The 22,019-nt window shown below is 45.0% G+C and overlaps 2 long non-coding RNA genes across 2 annotated transcripts in view; one reads left to right on the top strand and one right to left on the bottom strand.

The window, feature by feature from the left end:
- LOC120848211 overlaps window positions 1-19,819 on the bottom strand; it is a 108,703-nt gene extending 88,884 nt beyond the window's left edge. Inside the window, exon 1 of the long non-coding RNA XR_006077309.1 lies at window positions 19,647-19,819. This is a non-coding gene — a long non-coding RNA (uncharacterized LOC120848211). The remainder of the gene's footprint in view (window positions 1-19,646) is intronic.
- LOC120848198 overlaps window positions 1-21,654 on the top strand; it is a 104,419-nt gene extending 82,765 nt beyond the window's left edge. The window contains exon 2 of the long non-coding RNA XR_006077310.1: window positions 21,491-21,654. This is a non-coding gene — a long non-coding RNA (uncharacterized LOC120848198). The remainder of the gene's footprint in view (window positions 1-21,490) is intronic.
- The last annotated feature ends 365 nt before the right edge of the window (window positions 21,655-22,019 follow it).

Genomic DNA, 22,019 nt, shown 5'->3' with positions numbered 1-22,019 from the left:
CGTACTTCGAGTACACAGAAGACGAGGAAATAATAAGCGATGTTTTGAGCGGAAGCCTCGTTTCTGTCCCTTATTCTGAGACGGCGTTCACGGGTCCCCTGGACGCGGAATGAACGAAAAAAAACGCGCTTTTATTCGAGTTTTCGCTTCTCCGGGATAATATTTGCCCAAATAAAGTTGTTTGGGTTTTGAGGTAAGTTTCAGAGTGCTCAAAGTGTCAGACTGTAAATGCGAATAAATAATACCTCCCCGATGCTGCTGCAGAAACGAAGTATCTTTGTCTGCAACGGTTCTTGCTCCGACCATCGTCTTCTTTCGGAGTTTAACGTACTTCGAGTACACAGAAGACGAGGAAATAATAAGCGATGTTTTGAGCGGAAGCCTCGTTTCTGTCCCTTATTCTGAGACGGCGTTCACGGGTCCCCTGGACGCGGAATGAACGAAAAAAACGCGCTTTTATTCGAGTTTTCGCTTCTCCGGGATAATATTTGCCCAAATAAAGTTGTTTGGGTTTTGAGGTAAGTTTCAGAGTGCTCAAAGTGTCAGACTGTAAATGCGAATAAATAATACCTCCCCGATGCTGCTGCAGAAACGAAGTATCTTTGTCTGCAACGGTTCTTGCTCCGACCATCGTCTTCTTTCGGAGTTTAACGTACTTCGAGTACACAGAAGACGAGGAAATAATAAGCGATGTTTTGAGCGGAAGCCTCGTTTCTGTCCCTTATTCTGAGACGGCGTTCACGGGTCCCCTGGACGCGGAATGAACGAAAAAAAACGCGCTTTTATTCGAGTTTTCGCTTCTCCGGGATAATATTTGCCCAAATAAAGTTGTTTGGGTTTTGAGGTAAGTTTCAGAGTGCTCAAAGTGTCAGACTGTAAATGCGAATAAATAATACCTCCCCGATGCTGCTGCAGAAACGAAGTATCTTTGTCTGCAACGGTTCTTGCTCCGACCATCGTCTTCTTTCGGAGTTTAACGTACTTCGAGTACACAGAAGACGAGGAAATAATAAGCGATGTTTTGAGCGGAAGCCTCGTTTCTGTCCCTTATTCTGAGACGGCGTTCACGGGTCCTCTGGACGCGGAATGAACGAAAAAAACGCGCTTTTATTCGAGTTTTCGCTTCTCCGGGATAATATTTGCCCAAATAAAGTTGTTTGGGTTTTGAGGTAAGTTTCAGAGTGCTCAAAGTGTCAGACTGTAAATGCGAATAAATAATACCTCCCCGATGCTGCTGCAGAAACGAAGTATCTTTGTCTGCAACGGTTCTTGCTCCGACCATCGTCTTCTTTCGGAGTTTAACGTACTTCGAGTACACAGAAGACGAGGAAATAATAAGCGATGTTTTGAGCGGAAGCCTCGTTTCTGTCCCTTATTCTGAGACGGCGTTCACGGGTCCCCTGGACGCGGAATGAACGAAAAAAACGCGCTTTTATTCGAGTTTTCGCTTCTCCGGGATAATATTTGCCCAAATAAAGTTGTTTGGGTTTTGAGGTAAGTTTCAGAGTGCTCAAAGTGTCAGACTGTAAATGCGAATAAATAATACCTCCCCGATGCTGCTGCAGAAACGAAGTATCTTTGTCTGCAACGGTTCTTGCTCCGACCATCGTCTTCTTTCGGAGTTTAACGTACTTCGAGTACACAGAAGACGAGGAAATAATAAGCGATGTTTTGAGCGGAAGCCTCGTTTCTGTCCCTTATTCTGAGACGGCGTTCACGGGTCCTCTGGACGCGGAATGAACGAAAAAAACGCGCTTTTATTCGAGTTTTCGCTTCTCCGGGATAATATTTGCCCAAATAAAGTTGTTTGGGTTTTGAGGTAAGTTTCAGAGTGCTCAAAGTGTCAGACTGTAAATGCGAATAAATAATACCTCCCCGATGCTGCTGCAGAAACGTAGTATCTTTGTCTGCAACGGTTCTTGCTCCGACCATCGTCTTCTTTCGGAGTTTAACGTACTTCGAGTACACAGAAGACGAGGAAATAATAAGCGATGTTTTGAGCGGAAGCCTCGTTTCTGTCCCTTATTCTGAGACGGCGTTCACGGGTCCTCTGGACGCGGAATGAACGAAAAAAACGCGCTTTTATTCGAGTTTTCGCTTCTCCGGGATAATATTTGCCCAAATAAAGTTGTTTGGGTTTTGAGGTAAGTTTCAGAGTGCTCAAAGTGTCAGACTGTAAATGCGAATAAATAATACCTCCCCGATGCTGCTGCAGAAACGAAGTATCTTTGTCTGCAACGGTTCTTGCTCCGACCATCGTCTTCTTTCGGAGTTTAACGTACTTCGAGTACACAGAAGACGAGGAAATAATAAGCGATGTTTTGAGCGGAAGCCTCGTTTCTGTCCCTTATTCTGAGACGGCGTTCACGGGTCCTCTGGACGCGGAATGAACGAAAAAAACGCGCTTTTATTCGAGTTTTCGCTTCTCCGGGATAATATTTGCCCAAATAAAGTTGTTTGGGTTTTGAGGTAAGTTTCAGAGTGCTCAAAGTGTCAGACTGTAAATGCGAATAAATAATACCTCCCCGATGCTGCTGCAGAAACGTAGTATCTTTGTCTGCAACGGTTCTTGCTCCGACCATCGTCTTCTTTCGGAGTTTAACGTACTTCGAGTACACAGAAGACGAGGAAATAATAAGCGATGTTTTGAGCGGAAGCCTCGTTTCTGTCCCTTATTCTGAGACGGCGTTCACGGGTCCTCTGGACGCGGAATGAACGAAAAAAACGCGCTTTTATTCGAGTTTTCGCTTCTCCGGGATAATATTTGCCCAAATAAAGTTGTTTGGGTTTTGAGGTAAGTTTCAGAGTGCTCAAAGTGTCAGACTGTAAATGCGAATAAATAATACCTCCCCGATGCTGCTGCAGAAACGTAGTATCTTTGTCTGCAACGGTTCTTGCTCCGACCATCGTCTTCTTTCGGAGTTTAACGTACTTCGAGTACACAGAAGACGAGGAAATAATAAGCGATGTTTTGAGCGGAAGCCTCGTTTCTGTCCCTTATTCTGAGACGGCGTTCACGGGTCCTCTGGACGCGGAATGAACGAAAAAAACGCGCTTTTATTCGAGTTTTCGCTTCTCCGGGATAATATTTGCCCAAATAAAGTTGTTTGGGTTTTGAGGTAAGTTTCAGAGTGCTCAAAGTGTCAGACTGTAAATGCGAATAAATAATACCTCCCCGATGCTGCTGCAGAAACGAAGTATCTTTGTCTGCAACGGTTCTTGCTCCGACCATCGTCTTCTTTCGGAGTTTAACGTACTTCGAGTACACAGAAGACGAGGAAATAATAAGCGATGTTTTGAGCGGAAGCCTCGTTTCTGTCCCTTATTCTGAGACGGCGTTCACGGGTCCTCTGGACGCGGAATGAACGAAAAAAACGCGCTTTTATTCGAGTTTTCGCTTCTCCGGGATAATATTTGCCCAAATAAAGTTGTTTGGGTTTTGAGGTAAGTTTCAGAGTGCTCAAAGTGTCAGACTGTAAATGCGAATAAATAATACCTCCCCGATGCTGCTGCAGAAACGAAGTATCTTTGTCTGCAACGGTTCTTGCTCCGACCATCGTCTTCTTTCGGAGTTTAACGTACTTCGAGTACACAGAAGACGAGGAAATAATAAGCGATGTTTTGAGCGGAAGCCTCGTTTCTGTCCCTTATTCTGAGACGGCGTTCACGGGTCCTCTGGACGCGGAATGAACGAAAAAAACGCGCTTTTATTCGAGTTTTCGCTTCTCCGGGATAATATTTGCCCAAATAAAGTTGTTTGGGTTTTGAGGTAAGTTTCAGAGTGCTCAAAGTGTCAGACTGTAAATGCGAATAAATAATACCTCCCCGATGCTGCTGCAGAAACGAAGTATCTTTGTCTGCAACGGTTCTTGCTCCGACCATCGTCTTCTTTCGGAGTTTAACGTACTTCGAGTACACAGAAGACGAGGAAATAATAAGCGATGTTTTGAGCGGAAGCCTCGTTTCTGTCCCTTATTCTGAGACGGCGTTCACGGGTCCTCTGGACGCGGAATGAACGAAAAAAACGCGCTTTTATTCGAGTTTTCGCTTCTCCGGGATAATATTTGCCCAAATAAAGTTGTTTGGGTTTTGAGGTAAGTTTCAGAGTGCTCAAAGTGTCAGACTGTAAATGCGAATAAATAATACCTCCCCGATGCTGCTGCAGAAACGTAGTATCTTTGTCTGCAACGGTTCTTGCTCCGACCATCGTCTTCTTTCGGAGTTTAACGTACTTCGAGTACACAGAAGACGAGGAAATAATAAGCGATGTTTTGAGCGGAAGCCTCGTTTCTGTCCCTTATTCTGAGACGGCGTTCACGGGTCCTCTGGACGCGGAATGAACGAAAAAAACGCGCTTTTATTCGAGTTTTCGCTTCTCCGGGATAATATTTGCCCAAATAAAGTTGTTTGGGTTTTGAGGTAAGTTTCAGAGTGCTCAAAGTGTCAGACTGTAAATGCGAATAAATAATACCTCCCCGATGCTGCTGCAGAAACGTAGTATCTTTGTCTGCAACGGTTCTTGCTCCGACCATCGTCTTCTTTCGGAGTTTAACGTACTTCGAGTACACAGAAGACGAGGAAATAATAAGCGATGTTTTGAGCGGAAGCCTCGTTTCTGTCCCTTATTCTGAGACGGCGTTCACGGGTCCTCTGGACGCGGAATGAACGAAAAAAACGCGCTTTTATTCGAGTTTTCGCTTCTCCGGGATAATATTTGCCCAAATAAAGTTGTTTGGGTTTTGAGGTAAGTTTCAGAGTGCTCAAAGTGTCAGACTGTAAATGCGAATAAATAATACCTCCCCGATGCTGCTGCAGAAACGTAGTATCTTTGTCTGCAACGGTTCTTGCTCCGACCATCGTCTTCTTTCGGAGTTTAACGTACTTCGAGTACACAGAAGACGAGGAAATAATAAGCGATGTTTTGAGCGGAAGCCTCGTTTCTGTCCCTTATTCTGAGACGGCGTTCACGGGTCCTCTGGACGCGGAATGAACGAAAAAAACGCGCTTTTATTCGAGTTTTCGCTTCTCCGGGATAATATTTGCCCAAATAAAGTTGTTTGGGTTTTGAGGTAAGTTTCAGAGTGCTCAAAGTGTCAGACTGTAAATGCGAATAAATAATACCTCCCCGATGCTGCTGCAGAAACGAAGTATCTTTGTCTGCAACGGTTCTTGCTCCGACCATCGTCTTCTTTCGGAGTTTAACGTACTTCGAGTACACAGAAGACGAGGAAATAATAAGCGATGTTTTGAGCGGAAGCCTCGTTTCTGTCCCTTATTCTGAGACGGCGTTCACGGGTCCTCTGGACGCGGAATGAACGAAAAAAACGCGCTTTTATTCGAGTTTTCGCTTCTCCGGGATAATATTTGCCCAAATAAAGTTGTTTGGGTTTTGAGGTAAGTTTCAGAGTGCTCAAAGTGTCAGACTGTAAATGCGAATAAATAATACCTCCCCGATGCTGCTGCAGAAACGAAGTATCTTTGTCTGCAACGGTTCTTGCTCCGACCATCGTCTTCTTTCGGAGTTTAACGTACTTCGAGTACACAGAAGACGAGGAAATAATAAGCGATGTTTTGAGCGGAAGCCTCGTTTCTGTCCCTTATTCTGAGACGGCGTTCACGGGTCCTCTGGACGCGGAATGAACGAAAAAAACGCGCTTTTATTCGAGTTTTCGCTTCTCCGGGATAATATTTGCCCAAATAAAGTTGTTTGGGTTTTGAGGTAAGTTTCAGAGTGCTCAAAGTGTCAGACTGTAAATGCGAATAAATAATACCTCCCCGATGCTGCTGCAGAAACGAAGTATCTTTGTCTGCAACGGTTCTTGCTCCGACCATCGTCTTCTTTCGGAGTTTAACGTACTTCGAGTACACAGAAGACGAGGAAATAATAAGCGATGTTTTGAGCGGAAGCCTCGTTTCTGTCCCTTATTCTGAGACGGCGTTCACGGGTCCCCTGGACGCGGAATGAACGAAAAAAACGCGCTTTTATTCGAGTTTTCGCTTCTCCGGGATAATATTTGCCCAAATAAAGTTGTTTGGGTTTTGAGGTAAGTTTCAGAGTGCTCAAAGTGTCAGACTGTAAATGCGAATAAATAATACCTCCCCGATGCTGCTGCAGAAACGTAGTATCTTTGCCTGCAACGGTTCTTGCTCCGACCATCGTCTTCTTTCGGAGTTTAACGTACTTCGAGTACACAGAAGACGAGGAAATAATAAGCGATGTTTTGAGCGGAAGCCTCGTTTCTGTCCCTTATTCTGAGACGGCGTCCACGCTTCCTCTGGACGCGGAATGAACGAAAAAAACGCGCTTTTATTCGAGTTTTCGCTTCTCCGGGATAATATTTGCCCAAATAAAGTTGTTTGGGTTTTGAGGTAAGTTTCAGAGTGCTCAAAGTGTCAGACTGTAAATGCGAATAAATAATACCTCCCCGATGCTGCTGCAGAAACGAAGTATCTTTGTCTGCAACGGTTCTTGCTCCGACCATCGTCTTCTTTCGGAGTTTAACGTACTTCGAGTACACAGAAGACGAGGAAATAATAAGCGATGTTTTGAGCGGAAGCCTCGTTTCTGTCCCTTATTCTGAGACGGCGTTCACGGGTCCTCTGGACGCGGAATGAACGAAAAAAACGCGCTTTTATTCGAGTTTTCGCTTCTCCGGGATAATATTTGCCCAAATAAAGTTGTTTGGGTTTTGAGGTAAGTTTCAGAGTGCTCAAAGTGTCAGACTGTAAATGCGAATAAATAATACCTCCCCGATGCTGCTGCAGAAACGTAGTATCTTTGCCTGCAACGGTTCTTGCTCCGACCATCGTCTTCTTTCGGAGTTTAACGTACTTCGAGTACACAGAAGACGAGGAAATAATAAGCGATGTTTTGAGCGGAAGCCTCGTTTCTGTCCCTTATTCTGAGACGGCGTTCACGGGTCCCCTGGACGCGGAATGAACGAAAAAAACGCGCTTTTATTCGAGTTTTCGCTTCTCCGGGATAATATTTGCCCAAATAAAGTTGTTTGGGTTTTGAGGTAAGTTTCAGAGTGCTCAAAGTGTCAGACTGTAAATGCGAATAAATAATACCTCCCCGATGCTGCTGCAGAAACGAAGTATCTTTGTCTGCAACGGTTCTTGCTCCGACCATCGTCTTCTTTCGGAGTTTAACGTACTTCGAGTACACAGAAGACGAGGAAATAATAAGCGATGTTTTGAGCGGAAGCCTCGTTTCTGTCCCTTATTCTGAGACGGCGTTCACGGGTCCTCTGGACGCGGAATGAACGAAAAAAACGCGCTTTTATTCGAGTTTTCGCTTCTCCGGGATAATATTTGCCCAAATAAAGTTGTTTGGGTTTTGAGGTAAGTTTCAGAGTGCTCAAAGTGTCAGACTGTAAATGCGAATAAATAATACCTCCCCGATGCTGCTGCAGAAACGTAGTATCTTTGCCTGCAACGGTTCTTGCTCCGACCATCGTCTTCTTTCGGAGTTTAACGTACTTCGAGTACACAGAAGACGAGGAAATAATAAGCGATGTTTTGAGCGGAAGCCTCGTTTCTGTCCCTTATTCTGAGACGGCGTTCACGGGTCCCCTGGACGCGGAATGAACGAAAAAAACGCGCTTTTATTCGAGTTTTCGCTTCTCCGGGATAATATTTGCCCAAATAAAGTTGTTTGGGTTTTGAGGTAAGTTTCAGAGTGCTCAAAGTGTCAGACTGTAAATGCGAATAAATAATACCTCCCCGATGCTGCTGCAGAAACGTAGTATCTTTGCCTGCAACGGTTCTTGCTCCGACCATCGTCTTCTTTCGGAGTTTAACGTACTTCGAGTACACAGAAGACGAGGAAATAATAAGCGATGTTTTGAGCGGAAGCCTCGTTTCTGTCCCTTATTCTGAGACGGCGTTCACGGGTCCCCTGGACGCGGAATGAACGAAAAAAACGCGCTTTTATTCGAGTTTTCGCTTCTCCGGGATAATATTTGCCCAAATAAAGTTGTTTGGGTTTTGAGGTAAGTTTCAGAGTGCTCAAAGTGTCAGACTGTAAATGCGAATAAATAATACCTCCCCGATGCTGCTGCAGAAACGAAGTATCTTTGTCTGCAACGGTTCTTGCTCCGACCATCGTCTTCTTTCGGAGTTTAACGTACTTCGAGTACACAGAAGACGAGGAAATAATAAGCGATGTTTTGAGCGGAAGCCTCGTTTCTGTCCCTTATTCTGAGACGGCGTTCACGGGTCCCCTGGACGCGGAATGAACGAAAAAAACGCGCTTTTATTCGAGTTTTCGCTTCTCCGGGATAATATTTGCCCAAATAAAGTTGTTTGGGTTTTGAGGTAAGTTTCAGAGTGCTCAAAGTGTCAGACTGTAAATGCGAATAAATAATACCTCCCCGATGCTGCTGCAGAAACGAAGTATCTTTGTCTGCAACGGTTCTTGCTCCGACCATCGTCTTCTTTCGGAGTTTAACGTACTTCGAGTACACAGAAGACGAGGAAATAATAAGCGATGTTTTGAGCGGAAGCCTCGTTTCTGTCCCTTATTCTGAGACGGCGTTCACGGGTCCTCTGGACGCGGAATGAACGAAAAAAACGCGCTTTTATTCGAGTTTTCGCTTCTCCGGGATAATATTTGCCCAAATAAAGTTGTTTGGGTTTTGAGGTAAGTTTCAGAGTGCTCAAAGTGTCAGACTGTAAATGCGAATAAATAATACCTCCCCGATGCTGCTGCAGAAACGTAGTATCTTTGCCTGCAACGGTTCTTGCTCCGACCATCGTCTTCTTTCGGAGTTTAACGTACTTCGAGTACACAGAAGACGAGGAAATAATAAGCGATGTTTTGAGCGGAAGCCTCGTTTCTGTCCCTTATTCTGAGACGGCGTTCACGGGTCCCCTGGACGCGGAATGAACGAAAAAAACGCGCTTTTATTCGAGTTTTCGCTTCTCCGGGATAATATTTGCCCAAATAAAGTTGTTTGGGTTTTGAGGTAAGTTTCAGAGTGCTCAAAGTGTCAGACTGTAAATGCGAATAAATAATACCTCCCCGATGCTGCTGCAGAAACGAAGTATCTTTGTCTGCAACGGTTCTTGCTCCGACCATCGTCTTCTTTCGGAGTTTAACGTACTTCGAGTACACAGAAGACGAGGAAATAATAAGCGATGTTTTGAGCGGAAGCCTCGTTTCTGTCCCTTATTCTGAGACGGCGTTCACGGGTCCCCTGGACGCGGAATGAACGAAAAAAACGCGCTTTTATTCGAGTTTTCGCTTCTCCGGGATAATATTTGCCCAAATAAAGTTGTTTGGGTTTTGAGGTAAGTTTCAGAGTGCTCAAAGTGTCAGACTGTAAATGCGAATAAATAATACCTCCCCGATGCTGCTGCAGAAACGAAGTATCTTTGTCTGCAACGGTTCTTGCTCCGACCATCGTCTTCTTTCGGAGTTTAACGTACTTCGAGTACACAGAAGACGAGGAAATAATAAGCGATGTTTTGAGCGGAAGCCTCGTTTCTGTCCCTTATTCTGAGACGGCGTTCACGGGTCCCCTGGACGCGGAATGAACGAAAAAAACGCGCTTTTATTCGAGTTTTCGCTTCTCCGGGATAATATTTGCCCAAATAAAGTTGTTTGGGTTTTGAGGTAAGTTTCAGAGTGCTCAAAGTGTCAGACTGTAAATGCGAATAAATAATACCTCCCCGATGCTGCTGCAGAAACGTAGTATCTTTGCCTGCAACGGTTCTTGCTCCGACCATCGTCTTCTTTCGGAGTTTAACGTACTTCGAGTACACAGAAGACGAGGAAATAATAAGCGATGTTTTGAGCGGAAGCCTCGTTTCTGTCCCTTATTCTGAGACGGCGTTCACGGGTCCCCTGGACGCGGAATGAACGAAAAAAACGCGCTTTTATTCGAGTTTTCGCTTCTCCGGGATAATATTTGCCCAAATAAAGTTGTTTGGGTTTTGAGGTAAGTTTCAGAGTGCTCAAAGTGTCAGACTGTAAATGCGAATAAATAATACCTCCCCGATGCTGCTGCAGAAACGTAGTATCTTTGCCTGCAACGGTTCTTGCTCCGACCATCGTCTTCTTTCGGAGTTTAACGTACTTCGAGTACACAGAAGACGAGGAAATAATAAGCGATGTTTTGAGCGGAAGCCTCGTTTCTGTCCCTTATTCTGAGACGGCGTCCACGCTTCCTCTGGACGCGGAATGAACGAAAAAAACGCGCTTTTATTCGAGTTTTCGCTTCTCCGGGATAATATTTGCCCAAATAAAGTTGTTTGGGTTTTGAGGTAAGTTTCAGAGTGCTCAAAGTGTCAGACTGTAAATGCGAATAAATAATACCTCCCCGATGCTGCTGCAGAAACGAAGTATCTTTGTCTGCAACGGTTCTTGCTCCGACCATCGTCTTCTTTCGGAGTTTAACGTACTTCGAGTACACAGAAGACGAGGAAATAATAAGCGATGTTTTGAGCGGAAGCCTCGTTTCTGTCCCTTATTCTGAGACGGCGTTCACGGGTCCCCTGGACGCGGAATGAACGAAAAAAACGCGCTTTTATTCGAGTTTTCGCTTCTCCGGGATAATATTTGCCCAAATAAAGTTGTTTGGGTTTTGAGGTAAGTTTCAGAGTGCTCAAAGTGTCAGACTGTAAATGCGAATAAATAATACCTCCCCGATGCTGCTGCAGAAACGAAGTATCTTTGTCTGCAACGGTTCTTGCTCCGACCATCGTCTTCTTTCGGAGTTTAACGTACTTCGAGTACACAGAAGACGAGGAAATAATAAGCGATGTTTTGAGCGGAAGCCTCGTTTCTGTCCCTTATTCTGAGACGGCGTCCACGCTTCCTCTGGACGCGGAATGAACGAAAAAAACGCGCTTTTATTCGAGTTTTCGCTTCTCCGGGATAATATTTGCCCAAATAAAGTTGTTTGGGTTTTGAGGTAAGTTTCAGAGTGCTCAAAGTGTCAGACTGTAAATGCGAATAAATAATACCTCCCCGATGCTGCTGCAGAAACGTAGTATCTTTGCCTGCAACGGTTCTTGCTCCGACCATCGTCTTCTTTCGGAGTTTAACGTACTTCGAGTACACAGAAGACGAGGAAATAATAAGCGATGTTTTGAGCGGAAGCCTCGTTTCTGTCCCTTATTCTGAGACGGCGTCCACGCTTCCCCTGGACGCGGAATGAACGAAAAAAACGCGCTTTTATTCGAGTTTTCGCTTCTCCGGGATAATATTTGCCCAAATAAAGTTGTTTGGGTTTTGAGGTAAGTTTCAGAGTGCTCAAAGTGTCAGACTGTAAATGCGAATAAATAATACCTCCCCGATGCTGCTGCAGAAACGAAGTATCTTTGTCTGCAACGGTTCTTGCTCCGACCATCGTCTTCTTTCGGAGTTTAACGTACTTCGAGTACACAGAAGACGAGGAAATAATAAGCGATGTTTTGAGCGGAAGCCTCGTTTCTGTCCCTTATTCTGAGACGGCGTTCACGGGTCCCCTGGACGCGGAATGAACGAAAAAAACGCGCTTTTATTCGAGTTTTCGCTTCTCCGGGATAATATTTGCCCAAATAAAGTTGTTTGGGTTTTGAGGTAAGTTTCAGAGTGCTCAAAGTGTCAGACTGTAAATGCGAATAAATAATACCTCCCCGATGCTGCTGCAGAAACGAAGTATCTTTGTCTGCAACGGTTCTTGCTCCGACCATCGTCTTCTTTCGGAGTTTAACGTACTTCGAGTACACAGAAGACGAGGAAATAATAAGCGATGTTTTGAGCGGAAGCCTCGTTTCTGTCCCTTATTCTGAGACGGCGTCCACGCTTCCTCTGGACGCGGAATGAACGAAAAAAACGCGCTTTTATTCGAGTTTTCGCTTCTCCGGGATAATATTTGCCCAAATAAAGTTGTTTGGGTTTTGAGGTAAGTTTCAGAGTGCTCAAAGTGTCAGACTGTAAATGCGAATAAATAATACCTCCCCGATGCTGCTGCAGAAACGTAGTATCTTTGCCTGCAACGGTTCTTGCTCCGACCATCGTCTTCTTTCGGAGTTTAACGTACTTCGAGTACACAGAAGACGAGGAAATAATAAGCGATGTTTTGAGCGGAAGCCTCGTTTCTGTCCCTTATTCTGAGACGGCGTCCACGCTTCCCCTGGACGCGGAATGAACGAAAAAAACGCGCTTTTATTCGAGTTTTCGCTTCTCCGGGATAATATTTGCCCAAATAAAGTTGTTTGGGTTTTGAGGTAAGTTTCAGAGTGCTCAAAGTGTCAGACTGTAAATGCGAATAAATAATACCTCCCCGATGCTGCTGCAGAAACGAAGTATCTTTGTCTGCAACGGTTCTTGCTCCGACCATCGTCTTCTTTCGGAGTTTAACGTACTTCGAGTACACAGAAGACGAGGAAATAATAAGCGATGTTTTGAGCGGAAGCCTCGTTTCTGTCCCTTATTCTGAGACGGCGTCCACGCTTCCTCTGGACGCGGAATGAACGAAAAAAACGCGCTTTTATTCGAGTTTTCGCTTCTCCGGGATAATATTTGCCCAAATAAAGTTGTTTGGGTTTTGAGGTAAGTGTCAGAGTGCTCAAAGTGTCAGACTGTAAATGCGAATAAATAATACCTCCCCGATGCTGCTGCAGAAACGTAGTATCTTTGTCTGCAACGGTTCTTGCTCCGACCATCGTCTTCTTTCGGAGTTTAACGTACTTCGAGTACACAGAAGACGAGGAAATAATAAACGATGTTTTGAGCGGAAGCCTCGTTTCTGTCCCTTATTCTGAGACGGCGTCCACGCTTCCTCTGGACGCGGAATGAACGAAAAAAACGCGCTTTTATTCGAGTTTTCGCTTCTCCGGGATAATATTTGCCCAAATAAAGTTGTTTGGGTTTTGAGGTAAGTGTCAGAGTGCTCAAAGTGTCAGACTGTAAATGCGAATAAATAATACCTCCCCGATGCTGCTGCAGAAACGTAGTATCTTTGTCTGCAACGGTTCTTGCTCCGACCATCGTCTTCTTTCGGAGTTTAACGTACTTCGAGTACACAGAAGACGAGGAAATAATAAGCGATGTTTTGAGCGGAAGCCTCGTTTCTGTCCCTTATTCTGAGACGGCGTCCACGCTTCCTCTGGACGCGGAATGAACGAAAAAAACGCGCTTTTATTCGAGTTTTCGCTTCTCCGGGATAATATTTGCCCAAATAAAGTTGTTTGGGTTTTGAGGTAAGTTTCAGAGTGCTCAAAGTGTCAGACTGTAAATGCGAATAAATAATACCTCCCCGATGCTGCTGCAGAAACGAAGTATCTTTGTCTGCAACGGTTCTTGCTCCGACCATCGTCTTCTTTCGGAGTTTAACGTACTTCGAGTACACAGAAGACGAGGAAATAATAAACGATGTTTTGAGCGGAAGCCTCGTTTCTGTCCCTTATTCTGAGACGGCGTTCACGGGTCCCCTGGACGCGGAATGAACGAAAAAAACGCGCTTTTATTCGAGTTTTCGCTTCTCCGGGATAATATTTGCCCAAATAAAGTTGTTTGGGTTTTGAGGTAAGTTTCAGAGTGCTCAAAGTGTCAGACTGTAAATGCGAATAAATAATACCTCCCCGATGCTGCTGCAGAAACGAAGTATCTTTGTCTGCAACGGTTCTTGCTCCGACCATCGTCTTCTTTCGGAGTTTAACGTACTTCGAGTACACAGAAGACGAGGAAATAATAACCGATGTTTTGAGCGGAAGCCTCGTTTCTGTCCCTTATTCTGAGACGGCGTTCACGGGTCCTCTGGACGCGGAATGAACGAAAAAAACGCGCTTTTATTCGAGTTTTCGCTTCTCCGGGATAATATTTGCCCAAATAAAGTTGTTTGGGTTTTGAGGTAAGTTTCAGAGTGCTCAAAGTGTCAGACTGTAAATGCGAATAAATAATACCTCCCCGATGCTGCTGCAGAAACGTAGTATCTTTGCCTGCAACGGTTCTTGCTCCGACCATCGTCTTCTTTCGGAGTTTAACGTACTTCGAGTACACAGAAGACGAGGAAATAATAAGCGATGTTTTGAGCGAAAGCCTCGTTTCTGTCCCTTATTCTGAGACGGCGTTCACGGGTCCCCTGGACGCGGAATGAACGAAAAAAACGCGCTTTTATTCGAGTTTTCGCTTCTCCGGGATAATATTTGCCCAAATAAAGTTGTTTGGGTTTTGAGGTAAGTTTCAGAGTGCTCAAAGTGTCAGACTGTAAATGCGAATAAATAATACCTCCCCGATGCTGCTGCAGAAACGAAGTATCTTTGTCTGCAACGGTTCTTGCTCCGACCATCGTCTTCTTTCGGAGTTTAACGTACTTCGAGTACACAGAAGACGAGGAAATAATAAGCGATGTTTTGAGCGGAAGCCTCGTTTCTGTCCCTTATTCTGAGACGGCGTTCACGGGTCCTCTGGACGCGGAATGAACGAAAAAAACGCGCTTTTATTCGAGTTTTCGCTTCTCCGGGATAATATTTGCCCAAATAAAGTTGTTTGGGTTTTGAGGTAAGTTTCAGAGTGCTCAAAGTGTCAGACTGTAAATGCGAATAAATAATACCTCCCCGATGCTGCTGCAGAAACGTAGTATCTTTGCCTGCAACGGTTCTTGCTCCGACCATCGTCTTCTTTCGGAGTTTAACGTACTTCGAGTACACAGAAGACGAGGAAATAATAAGCGATGTTTTGAGCGGAAGCCTCGTTTCTGTCCCTTATTCTGAGACGGCGTTCACGGGTCCCCTGGACGCGGAATGAACGAAAAAAACGCGCTTTTATTCGAGTTTTCGCTTCTCCGGGATAATATTTGCCCAAATAAAGTTGTTTGGGTTTTGAGGTAAGTTTCAGAGTGCTCAAAGTGTCAGACTGTAAATGCGAATAAATAATACCTCCCCGATGCTGCTGCAGAAACGAAGTATCTTTGCCTGCAACGGTTCTTGCTCCGACCATCGTCTTCTTTCGGAGTTTAACGTACTTCGAGTACACAGAAGACGAGGAAATAATAAGCGATGTTTTGAGCGGAAGCCTCGTTTCTGTCCCTTATTCTGAGACGGCGTTCACGGGTCCCCTGGACGCGGAATGAACGAAAAAAACGCGCTTTTATTCGAGTTTTCGCTTCTCCGGGATAATATTTGCCCAAATAAAGTTGTTTGGGTTTTGAGGTAAGTTTCAGAGTGCTCAAAGTGTCAGACTGTAAATGCGAATAAATAATACCTCCCCGATGCTGCTGCAGAAACGTAGTATCTTTGCCTGCAACGGTTCTTGCTCCGACCATCGTCTTCTTTCGGAGTTTAACGTACTTCGAGTACACAGAAGACGAGGAAATAATAAGCGATGTTTTGAGCGGAAGCCTCGTTTCTGTCCCTTATTCTGAGACGGCGTTCACGGGTCCCCTGGACGCGGAATGAACGAAAAAAACGCGCTTTTATTCGAGTTTTCGCTTCTCCGGGATAATATTTGCCCAAATAAAGTTGTTTGGGTTTTGAGGTAAGTTTCAGAGTGCTCAAAGTGTCAGACTGTAAATGCGAATAAATAATACCTCCCCGATGCTGCTGCAGAAACGAAGTATCTTTGCCTGCAACGGTTCTTGCTCCGACCATCGTCTTCTTTCGGAGTTTAACGTACTTCGAGTACACAGAAGACGAGGAAATAATAAGCGATGTTTTGAGCGGAAGCCTCGTTTCTGTCCCTTATTCTGAGACGGCGTTCACGGGTCCCCTGGACGCGGAATGAACGAAAAAAACGCGCTTTTATTCGAGTTTTCGCTTCTCCGGGATAATATTTGCCCAAATAAAGTTGTTTGGGTTTTGAGGTAAGTTTCAGAGTGCTCAAAGTGTCAGACTGTAAATGCGAATAAATAATACCTCCCCGATGCTGCTGCAGAAACGTAGTATCTTTGCCTGCAACGGTTCTTGCTCCGACCATCGTCTTCTTTCGGAGTTTAACGTACTTCGAGTACACAGAAGACGAGGAAATAATAAGCGATGTTTTGAGCGGAAGCCTCGTTTCTGTCCCTTATTCTGAGACGGCGTTCACGGGTCCCCTGGACGCGGAATGAACGAAAAAAACGCGCTTTTATTCGAGTTTTCGCTTCTCCGGGATAATATTTGCCCAAATAAAGTTGTTTGGGTTTTGAGGTAAGTTTCAGAGTGCTCAAAGTGTCAGACTGTAAATGCGAATAAATAATACCTCCCCGATGCTGCTGCAGAAACGAAGTATCTTTGTCTGCAACGGTTCTTGCTCCGACCATCGTCTTCTTTCGGAGTTTAACGTACTTCGAGTACACAGAAGACGAGGAAATAATAAGCGATGTTTTGAGCGGAAGCCTCGTTTCTGTCCCTTATTCTGAGACGGCGTTCACGGGTCCCCTGGACGCGGAATGAACGAAAAAAACGCGCTTTTATTCGAGTTTTCGCTTCTCCGGGATAATATTTGCCCAAATAAAGTTGTTTGGGTTTTGAGGTAAGTGTCAGAGTGCTCAAAGTGTCAGACTGTAAATGCGAATAAATAATACCTCCCCGATGCTGCTGCAGAAACGTAGTATCTTTGCCTGCAACGGTTCTTGCTCCGACCATCGTCTTCTTTCGGAGTTTAACGTACTTCGAGTACACAGAAGACGAGGAAATAATAAGCGATGTTTTGAGCGGAAGCCTCGTTTCTGTCCCTTATTCTGAGACGGCGTTCACGGGTCCCCTGGACGCGGAATGAACGAAAAAAACGCGCTTTTATTCGAGTTTTCGCTTCTCCGGGATAATATTTGCCCAAATAAAGTTGTTTGGGTTTTGAGGTAAGTTTCAGAGTGCTCAAAGTGTCAGACTGTAAATGCGAATAAATAATACCTCCCCGATGCTGCTGCAGAAACGAAGTATCTTTGTCTGCAACGGTTCTTGCTCCGACCATCGTCTTCTTTCGGAGTTTAACGTACTTCGAGTACACAGAAGACGAGGAAATAATAAGCGATGTTTTGAGCGGAAGCCTCGTTTCTGTCCCTTATTCTGAGACGGCGTTCACGGGTCCCCTGGACGCGGAATGAACGAAAAAAACGCGCTTTTATTCGAGTTTTCGCTTCTCCGGGATAATATTTGCCCAAATAAAGTTGTTTGGGTTTTGAGGTAAGTTTCACAGTGCTCAAAGTGTCAGACTGTAAATGCGAATAAATAATACCTCCCCGATGCTGCTGCAGAAACGAAGTATCTTTGCCTGCAACGGTTCTTGCTCCGACCATCGTCTTCTTTCGGAGTTTAACGTACTTCGAGTACACAGAAGACGAGGAAATAATAAGCGATGTTTTGAGCGGAAGCCTCGTTTCTGTCCCTTATTCTGAGACGGCGTTCACGGGTCCCCTGGACGCGGAATGAACGAAAAAAACGCGCTTTTATTCGAGTTTTCGCTTCTCCGGGATAATATTTGCCCAAATAAAGTTGTTTGGGTTTTGAGGTAAGTTTCACAGTGCTCAAAGTGTCAGACTGTAAATGCGAATAAATAATACCTCCCCGATGCTGCTGCAGAAACGAAGTATCTTTGCCTGCAACGGTTCTTGCTCCGACCATCGTCTTCTTTCGGAGTTTAACGTACTTCGAGTACACAGAAGACGAGGAAATAATAAGCGATGTTTTGAGCGGAAGCCTCGTTTCTGTCCCTTATTCTGAGACGGCGTTCACGGGTCCCCTGGACGCGGAATGAACGAAAAAAACGCGCTTTTATTCGAGTTTTCGCTTCTCCGGGATAATATTTGCCCAAATAAAGTTGTTTGGGTTTTGAGGTAAGTTTCACAGTGCTCAAAGTGTCAGACTGTAAATGCGAATAAATAATACCTCCCCGATGCTGCTGCAGAAACGAAGTATCTTTGCCTGCAACGGTTCTTGCTCCGACCATCGTCTTCTTTCGGAGTTTAACGTACTTCGAGTACACAGAAGACGAGGAAATAATAAGCGATGTTTTGAGCGGAAGCCTCGTTTCTGTCCCTTATTCTGAGACGGCGTTCACGGGTCCCCTGGACGCGGAATGAACGAAAAAAACGCGCTTTTATTCGAGTTTTCGCTTCTCCGGGATAATATTTGCCCAAATAAAGTTGTTTGGGTTTTGAGGTAAGTTTCAGAGTGCTCAAAGTGTCAGACTGTAAATGCGAATAAATAATACCTCCCCGATGCTGCTGCAGAAACGAAGTATCTTTGTCTGCAACGGTTCTTGCTCCGACCATCGTCTTCTTTCGGAGTTTAACGTACTTCGAGTACACAGAAGACGAGGAAATAATAAGCGATGTTTTGAGCGGAAGCCTCGTTTCTGTCCCTTATTCTGAGACGGCGTTCACGGGTCCCCTGGACGCGGAATGAACGAAAAAAACGCGCTTTTATTCGAGTTTTCGCTTCTCCGGGATAATATTTGCCCAAATAAAGTTGTTTGGGTTTTTGAGGTAAGTTTCAGAGTGCTCAAACTGTCAGACTATAAACGCGAATAAATAATACCTCCCCGATGCTGCTTCAGAAACGAAGTATCTTTGCCTGCAACGGTTCTTGCTCCGACCATCGTCTTCTTTCGGAGTTTAACGTACTTCGAGTTCACAGAAGACGAGGAAATAATAAGCGATGTTTTGAGCGGAAGCCTCGTTTCTGTCCCTTATTCTGAGATGGCGCCACGGATCCACTGGACGCGGAATGAACGAAAAAAACGCGCTTTTATTCGAGTTTTCGCTTCTCCGGGATAATATTTGCCCAAATAAAGTTGTTTGGGTTTTTGAGGTAAGTTTCACAGTGCTCAAAGTGTCAGACTGTAAATGCGAATAAATAATACCTCCCCGATGCTGCTGCAGAAACGAAGTATCTTTGTCTGCAACGGTTCTTGCTCCGACCATCGTCTTCTTTCGGAGTTTAACGTACTTCGAGTACACAGAAGACGAGGAAATAATAACCGATGTTTTGAGCGAAAGCCACGTTTCTGTCCCTTATTCTGAGAATGCGTTCACGGATCCTCTGGACGCGGAATGAACGAAAAAAACGCTCTTTTATTCGAGTTTTCGGTTCCCTGGAATATGTATTTCCCAAAATAAAGTTGTTTGGGTTTTGGGGTAAGTTTCAGAGTGCTCAAAGTGTCAGACTATAAACGGGAATAAATAATACCTCCCCAATGCTGCTCCAGAAATGAAGTATCTTTGTCTGCAAGTGTTCTTGCTCCGTGCATCGTCTGCTTTCGGAGTTCAACGTACTTCGAGTACACAGAAGACAAGGAAATAGGTTTCGGGCGCTCTGGGTGGCTGGTCGATTTAAGTTTAAAAAAGCTAATAATAAACGTAGATACAAATTCTTAATTTCGTGTGCCGCTAAAAAACGTGTGCGCTAATAGCACAGAAAAAGAGACTCTTCTGAAGCGAGTAGTTCTTTATTTTTAATTTTTGCCTGATCTTAGACGATCGAATCGCGGCTCGAGCGCGCGCCGAACTCTACAGCTTCCCCTGTTTCACTCTCTAACGCAACGAAAAATACTTTTACGCATATCGAAGTGTATATTTTCCGAAAGCTAATGAAATTCTCCAACAGGTGTACAAAGCATTTGATTTCAAACGGAATTATTATTCTTTTTTTGCTGAAAAACCCAAACCACTTTCGTTTGGCAAATAATCGGAAGCAAAAACTCGAATTAAAGGATGGTAAAATGGACGCACACTTACCCCAATGTGTCGAACGAAAGGAGGCCCTTTGACGAAGGCAGGAACCGTGAGGCGACGTTAGGGGTCCGAAGAAGAAGAAGACCGATTTCGGAACAAAGACGCCGCACAAAGCAGGCGCTGGACACGGGTGACTACGCGACTGCTCCGAAGCACAACCGAAACCGCACTGGGGCCCGCCTCTCGGAACAAAGAAAAGCGGCGGAGGATGAGCGAGGACGAGAAAGAAAGAAGGAAAGAGAAAGACAAAAGAACACACGAGCAATTAGCGGGCGAAAGAAAGAAACCGGGGGGGGGGGAGGACGGACAAACAAAGAGAAGGAAAAAAAGTAACGGTTGCCACGGGTTACTAAGAAGCGTGTGCGCGCGCACCTTGGTAACGGTGGATGGATGGATAAATGAATACGGCTGAGCCCTTTGGATCGGGCGGTAGCTTACGCCACCTGGTCACAAAAACGTCGGCAAAGGGGATCGCGCCGCCTGGTGGAGGGCAGACACACCACTCGCCTCGGCTAGTGTGTCTGCCCTCCGCCAGATGGCACTCATTTTTTCTTTATTTTTGCACTATTTATTAAGGGAAGCATTCTCGTTGATCTCCCTTCATTAATACTGGTCGTATCTCATCACCGCTAGCACCGATGTGTTCCTTGGTCTTTCTAGACTCTACGGACACCACTTTGAACGTGTGTAATAAACGTTTTCGCGAAGCTACGACGCTTTTACCGTGGGCATGGTCATGGCGGCCAATTCTACTTTCCGAACCTGTGTTCGGACCTCCGAGGCTGAATTTTCGTTTCCGAGACGCGATGTTGGTGTCAAACGTGAGCACGCGTTCCGTAGAAGACCCGACGACTGTAGTTTACCTCTGATCGAGTCGATAGCTTACTGTACGAGCACTGATGCGACTTCCCACAGGAAGGCAGTCATTTTCAGGTTCGATATTGCTCACCGCTTCATCATTTGCTACCACACTTTGCTTTTTTGTTCTGAAGCGCTCCCTCGGTTAAAAGGAACGTTCGCTATGCGCGCGAGATTAATTTAATTCATTCATCTGGTGCGGCGCGCGCTCGGCGGAGCGGCTGGTCGTTTGAAGGCTCACCAGAGCGCGAGCAAGACCCGCCTCGAATACCGATATTTCATCCAACTGCTTCTTGATAGTTCTATGCTCGGCAAAGAAAGCTTTCACTATAAAGTGTATACTCTATAATTGAGCTCTAAAGCGCGTCCGCCGCGAAATGATGGAATACTGCCTCGGGAAAGGAGATGACAAGGTTCATTTTGAAATTGAGGTGTGCGATCAAACTATAATAGGGGGAAAAAGGCATTCCACAATTCTACGAGCCTGGCCTAAACATCCGAGCGTTGTTTTCGCTGGATTCATTTATCGGGGCTTCATTAATCTAAGTGAGCGGCTTTCGCAGTGCGTTCGGGCCACGTCCAGGATTACGAGAGGGCCACCGCTGGTATTATTCTCCTTTTATTTCGATCTTACTTGAAAGGCAAAAGTCTCTCAGCGGCTGGCCGTTTTGTAAGTTGAAAAAGGGTATGAATAAACGCAGATGGACACTCTTAATATAGCGTGCCAGTGTGTGTACTAGACGCATGGTAGAAAATGTTTTTTTTTTTTTTTTTTCGAACGAATAGTTTTGTTTTTTATCGTTTTTTTTACGCGAACACGCAACATGGAATCGCGCTCCGAGCGCGAGGACGGCCTCTACGACCTCGCCCGTTTGACTCTCTGTAACGCACCGAGAAAAAAAAAAAAAAAAAAGAAATATTATGCGTGAGATCGTTTCGCATATCTTTTTAAATGTAGGGCGCTAAAGATTGTCTTGTCTTTTGTGCAGCACGAGCGAGTTGTACGGCTGGCCCTCCGTTTCAAGAAACCAATGGCCTCCTGACCCGAGTCTTCTTCAGCTGCGGATGACCGCTTCAATGGAAACACCGATTGTGACAACTCTCTGCGAGTAACATGTGTGTGAAATCGTGTTAGCCAGCTCCTAGCTTAAAAAGAACACTATACGAACTGTGAGAATTTCATGGCAGGGTACTAATAAGGAAGTGTGTTTTTACATTGAGACAGCTCGTCTGAAAACTTGTATTCTTGGCCTAATAAAGTATGAGGTCTCAAAAAGAAATGAGCTGATTCTTGTTTTTCTGGCGCAGTGAAAAAGAAAGACTCGTTAAATGAGCCACTTCTTTTTTATTTGGGTTTTCAGGTCCCTGCTGTCCACCTCGGGAAAAGGTTTGTTCAGACATTCGAATACATTAAAATCGGTGCGAATTCCATCGATACAGCTGGTGTGAAACTACGCAGATTATGCGTATTTCGGCTCTCGAGCCTTCGAGTCAATGACCTTGCAAATATTTTGCACA

Source organism: Ixodes scapularis, unplaced genomic scaffold, assembly GCF_016920785.2.
Source record: "Ixodes scapularis isolate PalLabHiFi unplaced genomic scaffold, ASM1692078v2 ptg002705l_1__unscaffolded, whole genome shotgun sequence".
NCBI classification, from domain to species: Eukaryota; Metazoa; Arthropoda; class Arachnida; order Ixodida; family Ixodidae; genus Ixodes; species Ixodes scapularis.
The sequence above is the reverse complement of the archived record's forward strand: the minus strand, read 5'-3'. Positions and strand labels throughout refer to the sequence as shown.